This window comes from Pistacia vera, unplaced genomic scaffold, assembly GCF_008641045.1.
Source record: "Pistacia vera cultivar Batoury unplaced genomic scaffold, PisVer_v2 Contig566, whole genome shotgun sequence".
Lineage (NCBI taxonomy): Eukaryota > Viridiplantae > Streptophyta > Magnoliopsida > Sapindales > Anacardiaceae > Pistacia > Pistacia vera.
The window spans coordinates 402,945-412,781 of NW_022196408.1; the positions used below are offsets into that span (position 1 = coordinate 402,945).

Sequence of the window (9,837 nt, forward strand, 5' to 3'; positions counted from 1 at the left end):
AGAAAATTTCCGAATCGAAACCGAACCGGTTAACCGCTTTTGTTTTCCCTTTTTTTTTTTTTTTTTTTATAAAACTTATTTTTTTAAAATTTTTCCTATATTAAATTGTAAGTATAAGCAATACATATCCAAATAAAAATTAAACATTCATACATATTCATTGACCACTACTAACAATACATTAAAAATTGATACAAATAAAAGTCTGAAATTAAATTCTTTATTATTATTATTATATATATATATAAAAAACCGGTTCAAACCATTTTTTATTTTTTCCCGAATCGATAACCGAACCGGAAATCCAGTTTTTTAAATTTTTCGAATCGTAACCAAATCATTTTTTCGGTTAACCGATTTTTCGGTTCGGTTGTCGGTTCGGTTCGGTTTTTGCATTTTTTTAAACACCCCTAATGGTGAGTAGCACCAGAATCAATGATCCAGTTACTACTAGAAGTGGACAAATAGGCTGTAGGATTACTTAACTAGGTTAATGTAGTGGTAGTCGATGGGATGGATGACTGGGAGCTAGAATGCTGAGTGAGGCGAGCATATTCAGCTGCAGAGATAGAAACCTGTGATGGGGTTGGTAAGAGACCATCTTGAGTTGCAACATGAGCAAACTTCTGAGTGTCTTGCATATTTGAGGGCTTCCAATGCTGAGTGAGGCGAGCATATTCAGCTGCAGAGATAGAAACCTGTGATGGGGTTGGTAAGAGACCATCTTGAGTTGCAACATGAGCAAACTTCTGAGTGTCTTGCATATTTGAGGGCTTCCAATGCTGATTGAGGCGAGCATATTCAGCTGCAGAGATAGAAACCTGTGATGGGGTTGGTAAGAGACCATCTTGAGTTGCAACATGAGCAAACTTCTTAGTGCCTTGCATATTCGGGGCTTCCCATAGAGCTTCCAACAGTTCTTCTTTACATGACCCTCAGCACCATAGTGATAGCAAGTACGAGGGTCATTACCACAATTGTTCCCAATATCACGACTTGCCCTTTGTTGCCTTTGCCATCACTAGGCTTCATGCTAGCTAGGGCCGCATGATCTACATTAAGATCCTTAAGGATTTCTTTGTCCTTAGAAACTCTTCGATCTTCCCCCTTGCTAATTCTGAGAAATCAAGCAAAGACATTTATAAGAGAGGGAAGTGTCTCGCCGGTAAGAAGCAGTATACGAGCTATCTCGTATTTTGATCTCAATGCAGTCAGAAAATATTGCACTACCACTTGCTCTTCTTGTGCTTGCATCATCTTCACATCAATAGGGACATGAAACATAGCCCTTTTTTCTTCAAAGGCTTGTTTTATCTCTGTATAATATTTGAACAATGTCTTCTCTTGTATATTTGCTCGGTAGATCTTCAATAACAATTCATGGGCATGAGACAAGTCTTGTTTACCAGCACACAAGAACTCTAGATACTCCTATAACTCTTTGACGGTATCACAATGACTAGTCACATCATCCACGGACGAATTGAGAGTGTTCTAAATCTGATCGAAGAGCTTATCATCTTCCATGAGCCATTTTTTTCGAGTTTTACTATCACTTTCTGTTTCCTTAGGCGAATCCTCGATTAAATGGTCTCCCATGTCAATCCTGGACACATATCGTCGGATAATCTGTTTCCATTGAATATAATTCATTTTTCCCAATAACTTCTGATAAGTGATTTTGGTGGAGGAAGTGACAATTTCGGTCACCATCTTCTTAACGTCCTCTGCCATATTGTCTAGCAATTGACAGGGTCAAATAACTCCCAACTCCACAGATTCACAACAACCTTAACACCAAACAACCCAAGCAAACACAAATGCACCCCAATCTCAAACAACCAGAAAGAAACTAGCCACTTTCTTGTAAAAGGAATCACTGGGAACAACAAAGAAGAGAGAAACCAGAGGACAGATTGCTAGCCACCGGAAAGAGCAAAGAAATCACCTCGTCGAAGGAAGCAAAGGGATTGCATCGTCGGAAAGTCGAGATGAACAAAGAGAAACCAGAGGAGAAATCGTTGGAATGAGCAGAAGAAAGGGACAAGTTAACTGGAATAGAACCAACATTCGTCGGAAAGGGAGAGGCCGAGAGTAGAAGTCGTCGGAAAGGGAGAAACCAAGAACAGACGTCGTCGGAGATAACAGAGGAGGTCGAGGGTTTGTCAGACAGATTCAGATGTTGCCGGAGAGAGAGAAACCATGAACAGAAGGTTCGCCGGAATCGCGGGCCGCCGGAAAACAGAAACGTAGAAACGAGTTTTAGGGTTTAGTCCCGCTCTGATACCATGTTTTCAATATTTGCATTTTTCAATTTCTATTTTCTATTTTTCTCAACAGTACAGCCTAACAAATATATACACACACTACAATTACATATATACCCTTGACTACATATATACATAGTTTCCAACAAGAAACAAGTAGTCATTCAAACTACACTAGCAGGCATCATAGAGATTTCCAAACTTTGAGATTTCAATTCGTTTGAAAAGAGAGAAGTCATGTTTGTCAGTGTTGCTGTTGACATCTTGTTTTATCTCAAACTAGGTTGTTGGTGGTAGTTTTAAATTACTAGGATTTTTTTTCTCTTATGTGACGCACTAGAGCAGTACTTAAGCTCTGATTAGAGGTTATGATCTCGCAGAAGTTTCTCAACTCTAAATCATCCATTAATGTCTCTGTTAACTCCTGCCAAAGTTTCCCATTAATTTCTGTGTTTTTAGTACTTCCATCATCTTTTGAATTAGGTACTGGCATCAATATCAGTTTTTCTGACCACATCAATATTTGGGAACTGATTTTATCTACTTTGTTATGTACATGATTTGCTATAATCATTTCATTGACATCTTTGATTTCTTTCCAGATTAATTATGTTTCTGCACATGACAATGAAACCCTGTTTGACATTGTGAGTCTTAAGGTATGTTCAGCATACTCTTCCTACTAGTTTATGTATTTATAACTCTGGACCTAATCCAGTCCATCTACTAGTAGACCCCAATGGAAATATCTGTTGATGAGAGATGCAGGATAAATCATTTGGCGACAAGTATAATTGCTCTCGGCCAGGTTTTATTTACTCCTGTTATGATTTTCTGAGTAATTATTTATAGCTACATTGAATATGGTGTTTAAAATCATAATAATCATATCTTCATGCCTTGTGAAATGATGCAAATGGCCTTTTACTGTCCTTTATTTTTTTCAGTGCTAATAAGGTATTTCAGTAAGAGCCTAAGAAAACTAATTAGAAAAGTATAATACAGAGTGTATGAATGGTCTTATAAGCGTGGAATAAAATCTGGATGCCATGATTTATGCATCGTCAGAGACATTACTTCTCTATCATACTGAATTAGTATTGGGAGTTGGGGGATTGGGAGGGGGCTGCTTGTTTCTATATTTTAGCAATATAAGACTTCATTGACAGAATTACTGAATAGATCGTCGAGATTTTTCAGTATATCTTGAATTCACCATATATCGAGCCCATTTGATTAGTCTTAAATGCATATTATCTCTCTTCTTTAATTGGCTAGGTCAGCTATATGCTAGCCCCTATTTTATTTCTTAAGCTGATGATTATTTTTAACTTTTTCTTTCTTGGTTAGGGAATTCCATTTTTTCACTCTGGTGATGAAATCCTACGCTCAAAGTCACTTGATCGTGATTCGTACAATTCTGGTGACTGGTTCAATAGGTCCATTGCTCTTCTTATTTTGAAATTTTATTCCTTAGTTAAATAGACGCATATTATGTCTTTTGGTCAATAGCATTCATTTACTGTTAAGTTCTTTTCTCTATGATGATACTACAAGAGAGTTGTTACTTTCAACTTGTCACTGGATAAACTTGCATTTCAAATTCTAATATTTCAAAATGAGTTTTCTCAATTTCGAGGGTTTCTCATTTCAATTTTCAGGTTAGATTTCACCTACAATTCTAACAATTGGGGTGTGGGCCTTCCTCCAAAACAGAAAAACGAACATAATTGGCCATTGTAAGCATTCATTGTTTCCATTATCATCTATTGGTGCACTTTTATTTTTGTCGAAATTTCAAGTGCCCTCTTATTTTGGGTGAAGTAAAGATTTTTCTTTGACTTTCCACTGTTGTTCTGTTCTACTTAATGATAATTTTGGTTGTCTTTTTCCAGAATGAGACCAAGGTTGGCAGATCCATCCTTTAAGCCTCAAAGGAATCACATCCTTGCTGCACTGGATAACTTTTCAGAAGTATTACGTATTCGGTATTCTTCTCCACTTTTTCGTTTAAGGACGGCAAATGCTATCCAGGTGAGGGAAGTATGAAAGTTTCAAAACCAACTAATTTGGAGATGATACATTATTGTCAACGCATTAAGACATGTTTCAAAAAGGCAAATGAATTGTCTTGGACTGGAAGCACCACAAATTTCTGCTTGAGACACCACAAATCACGAGTTCTTTTGATGTGGTAACTTAACTTTTTTCAGGAACGAGTACGTTTTCATAACACTGGTCCCTCATCGGTCCATGGTATTATAGTGATGAGCATTGAAGATGGTCATGACGGCACCCCTGGGTTAACCCAATTGGATTCTAAGTGGGTACACTGAAATTATTGTTTTTCTTCTGATGACAAATGATTTGATAATAGTGTTGACATCCTTTTTCGTTGCAGCTACTCATACATCGTGGTAATCTTCAATTCATGTCCAACAGAGGTGTCATTTGGCAGCTTTGCACTTCGCTGAAGAAATCTTCAACTGCATCCCATACAGGTAATCATATTTTTAGTACTCTCTCTTACAAGTGGCTTAGGAAGGTTAATATTTTCGGCAGTTATTGATTGCTGTCCTCTTAACATTCTTGCTGCAGACTCTGTCAAGCGATGAACTAGTCAAGAACTCATCTTATGACGCATCCTCAGGGTGCTTCACCGTGCCTCCGAGGACGACATCTGTATTTGTCGAGCCTCGGAAAACTTGAGCAGCGTATGCAGTGAGAACACTAAAATAATTGTCTAGTGAATTTTCCATGCGAGAGGTACGTTGATTGAGTGTATTAGTCATAGTTTCTCTCCTCAGTTTAACTTGGACCCAAAATTCAGTTATTTCCAGGGCTGTTTTTTGAGTAGAAAATGAAACCACTCTAGCAATTATTTTTGCTACCCCAACCTTTTCTTGATCCATATTGCAGCACATAGACTTTCCATTTGGAGATAAAATATTAGATTATGATTTCAACCTTCTAATTTCTCAAATGTTGATCGCAGAAAAATGAGCTAATATTTAAATAGAATAATTTAAAAAAAAAAAGAATAAGGGCATTTTAAAGTTATTTTCTTCAAGCATTAGAGATCTCTTATGGTCTATTTTTGTTTATATAATATATTTTTATTTAATTATCTATTTTTTATTTGTCACATTATACACCGAACTCTATAAATATTTAAAAACTTAAATTTAATTTCTAATTTGGAGAATTTTATAAGAATTTGGTGATTTTTCAAGCCCCAATTAAAGTGGGTCTGTCTTAGTCTGCTTGACGGCCTAAAATTCATTCCCAGAAAGAAAATCAAAAAGCTTTTCCTACAATATCACCTAAATATTATATTGGCAGTTTATAAATAGTGAAAATTTACCACAAACTTCTTGTGGCCAAATCCAGGGAGACTTATAATAAATTTTAGTTTGTGGTTTTATGACAATTAGTCCACTTTTATAAATATTTTAATTATTTATTATATATTGTTTGATGGGTGAGTGTGAAATAATTATAAGAGTCTAAAAATGTAGAAGAAATAGTGAAGTAAAAATAAGTGGCAACGCCACTTCCAAGTAGCTCCATTACTTATTTTTAATTAAAGATTTCAATTTCAGTTTCATATAAATAATTATTCATGTCAACATTGTGGACGGTGTTATTTCCTTTCACTATAAATTCATATTTGAGCAATTAATTCTTTTAGAAAATGACCTCTCTTTGCTGTCATTACCATCTCCAAGTGAATTTAATTAATTAAAGTCGGAAGAAAAATCCATACAAAAATATATAATTTCTCTTTTGAGTATGAAAATCTTTCCTGATTGTGCAGTCAGGCTCTTATTATTATTATTATTATTTTTCATGTTAAATGATTTTACTAATAGTCAAGTCAAGTTAATAAAAAATAAAAATAGTTTCAGAATTTAGACTGGGAAATTTGAATCAATAAAAAAGAGTGATGGTGAGGAGAAAAGGTTATTGATGCCGAGTATAACTAAACTACGTCGTTTCGCCCACGTAGCTGACTGTTAAAATATATTTAAAAACAAGAAAAAAAAAAAAGAACTTTTCCTTGCTTAGTGAAGACGATATGGATAGTAGCAGGCTGTACAGGCAAGGCATACTCTTAAACTTACAGCATATGTCACAGCAGTTGAGTTGACTATTATAATAATAAAAGAAATACAAATTTTAAATTATAAGCTAGGCAAAGGCAGCAGAAGTCATGGCTTCCCTCACGTATTCTGATTCAAACTTATTTGGTTTATAAATTAATGGAACCTTTGGGGTTGCTTTGCTTTTGCTTAGTTGCAGTAAACGTGTTACTTATATTGAGTGGCTCTGAAGCTACTGAATCTCCCACTTCCTTCCAGTTGATGACTTGTCAACTACAAATTCTATATCATCATCATCTCCATCTCCATCCATTCATATTAATTAAATTTTTCAATGGTCGGTTTTCTACCCACTGGTTTTCTCTTCCCCTACTTCACTTTGTTTCTTTCTAGCATTCTCTCCTAAGCTATCTATCTATCTTTTTCCTCCTTTGTTTTTATAATACCATTATCAACTCATTTTTTCCATAAATTCAATGAAATTAAACTCATCTTTACCTAAATAAAGTACAAGATTATGATTGATTGTAACTTAAAAGAAAGATGAAAACATTAACAAAATCTCAACCTTGTATGCTCATTAACTTACATGTGTAATTAAGAGACGATTTCTGCTAGAACAAATACATTACGTTATCTTTGTATATTTTTGGTTATGATTTGTAATTGGTTAAGTGAAAGAAAAAATGAATTCATATATAATTAACATGATCTTATCGGATGACATACATATAACGTGATACATTTGTCTTATTTAATAAGATTTGATTTAAGAACCTTTCCTTAGATGAATTTACAAATGGGTATTCACAAAGGATTAGAGAATCAAATTGTTGTATGGGTAGGCAGATGAGGAGGGCTAAGGCAAAGGCATCCCATGAATGAAGGGATTCTATTCTTTGCTTCTGCAAATTAAACATTGATTGGGAAGAGGTGATTGGTTATGGGGTCTTACGTGCAGCACACAACCTCCCAATTATCAAAACTTGAAGCTAAGGAAAGGATAAGGACATGCCCTCCTTAACCCACCCATTTTCTTCCCTTTTTATTAGCATTAATCACACTCCATCCATTCCTCCTAATCTTAATATAAACCCACCAACCAATCCTTTTCCAAATCACATGACTAATTATTAGTAACTTCTTTTATTAGATTTGATTACAATTAATTAAACTTATTACAAATCAACCACTACTTAAGTGCAAGTATCCATATCATGTGTTCATAATTATGTTGAACTTATTACAATTTTTTTTTTTTAATCACCAAGGGTATTCGGTCCAGCTTGCACGTAGCTTAACTAATCCCTCAAGATCCTGGAATTGTCGGCCGAGTAAGAACTCTAATGATCACCTCTATTAGTGTCTAGAAGACTCCAACTCTGGAGCTCATGCAAAGCTCATTTTACTCTTTTATCATCAAATCATCCGGTGGTGGTTGAGGTTATTACAAATTAATGACCACTTACGAGTTTACTTAGAGTTTATGTATCTTTATTTTGATATCATCTTAGTAAATTAAGCTTTTTCCAAACTAATTAAGAGTAATTGAAAATATATCTTCTGAGATTATATCATAATTGTGACTGATAGTTGAAATCGTAAGAACTAAATATAATTGCAATATACTAAATATAACTGCAATACATGTTATATCCCTAATGTCATGACTTGTGAAATGGGGAAAACCTTTAAATTAAGATAAATATAACACAACCAAAAAAAAAAAAAAAAAAACACTTATGCCATTTGGACTGATAATGCACTCAGATTTGACTCTTAACATGCCCTAATTAAGTGTGTGTATATATATATATATGCACAATTTTATTTATTACATAGTGCCAACAAGATGAATTGATATTCTTTTCATACATATATGATTAATTTATATATGAGTAGTTGTCTTATTATATGATCATCCGATAATACAATCAAATTAAAATTATTAGATGAGTAACAATTAAAAAAAAAAAAGAGTTTCTATACCAATAATAAATGCCACATGCACCATTTTTCAGGTTTTAAATTGACAAATGGTCTGAATTATTCATGCCAAGTCTTTAGAGATCAATCAAAGTTGAGCTTTTCAGCCTCTTGGTGTTGTAGATAATTTCTTATATATAAAACAAAGACTTTAAGCTGACTTTGAGAATGTTTAAATTAAATAAGCATGTGGAGTGTGACATATAATTATATATAAATCCAGGAAATCATAGACTTTTCTTATGAGTAATGGGCTTGTTGCCAAATAGCTGGAATTGCAAAATTCTGGAAACAATTTCTATAATTTTATATTTAGAATACAAAGACTTTGTTTGCCAAAAGCATAAGACTTTTTATGGGTTGTTGCTGCCATCTCCCTATTGAACTCACAAACAAGTCTTTGTATTGACATCAACTGTTTGTTTGTTGGGCATCTCTATTGCTCTAGATGATAGTTAGGGTTACGTATCCACAAAATTTCATTCAAACCAACCCCTGGGTGAACTAATAGTTCGATAGAAACTTTTAGTTTTATTATTCAAGAAGTCTTGAGTTTGAGTCCCTCCTCGGTTATTAATAGGGGTGACGACTAGAGCTCTTATGTAGTTGATAGTTCTAAGTTCTCGAGTGATTAGTTTAGGTTCGTGTAAGTTTTTCCTAACACCCCTTTTTTTTGAAAAAAAAAAGTTCATTCAACTTTGTGATCATATGTTTCAAAAATCACTTGCATATTGATTATATATTTGGTTATATGAGTTATTTTTTCAAAAGAGAGAGACGCACATAGGGTTATCAGTGATGCAATTAGTTGTTAGTGCGTCCTTGAAGTTAACGGCTAAGTAATCCTCCAGTGGTCACCCTTATTAGTAATTGATGTGAATCGAATTTATGACTTTTTGAGTAATACACCAAATAGTCATACTTGACCGCCTACCCATCCAGGGGTTGGTTACAAATCGATATTCCCCTCTTATATATTTCAACTTGAATAATGTTATACATACAAAGTTGAGATCTCAATTTTGTATTTCAACTCATGTGACAATTGATTTGCAACATCTCCTTAATTATAGGATAGTAGAATAAGCAATTTAACTCGAGAATCAATTGCCACACATAAGTTTAGATACAAAATTGTGACTCTAACTTTGTATGCGTGACATTACCTTTTGAAATTAAATCGTTTACTAATTTAACGATTAGAATTTCAACCTGATTTTTACAAAATTAAACGATCAAAAGCAAAAAATAATATAAACTTACAAAAGGAAATTTTCTTAGGGTTTTAAAATTCAACAAAATTGTTTAACCTAATATGAAAGAATCAAATCCTAAAAGCTTTTACACAACTAAACTCGTTAGCTAGTTAACACGCATTAATTATCTCTGGGTGACCGAATAGTTCGATAGAGATTCTTAGGTATATTACTCAAGAGGTCCCAAGTTCAAGTATCTCCTCAATTGTACAGTAGCCACTGGAG

General features: G+C 34.1%; 2 long non-coding RNA genes across 2 annotated transcripts; both read left to right on the forward strand.

Moving 5' to 3' along the window:
* Positions 1-2,845: 2,845 nt before the first annotated feature.
* Positions 2,846-4,006, forward strand: LOC116108595. The gene is made up of 4 exons (XR_004124651.1): positions 2,846-2,926; positions 3,001-3,075; positions 3,618-3,706; positions 3,929-4,006. It is a non-coding gene; the product is annotated as an uncharacterized LOC116108595 (long non-coding RNA).
* Positions 4,007-4,162: 156 nt separating this feature from the next.
* LOC116108594 lies at positions 4,163-5,241 on the forward strand. The gene is made up of 4 exons (XR_004124650.1): positions 4,163-4,301; positions 4,481-4,590; positions 4,669-4,768; positions 4,866-5,241. It is a non-coding gene; the product is annotated as an uncharacterized LOC116108594 (long non-coding RNA).
* The last annotated feature ends 4,596 nt before the right edge of the window (positions 5,242-9,837 follow it).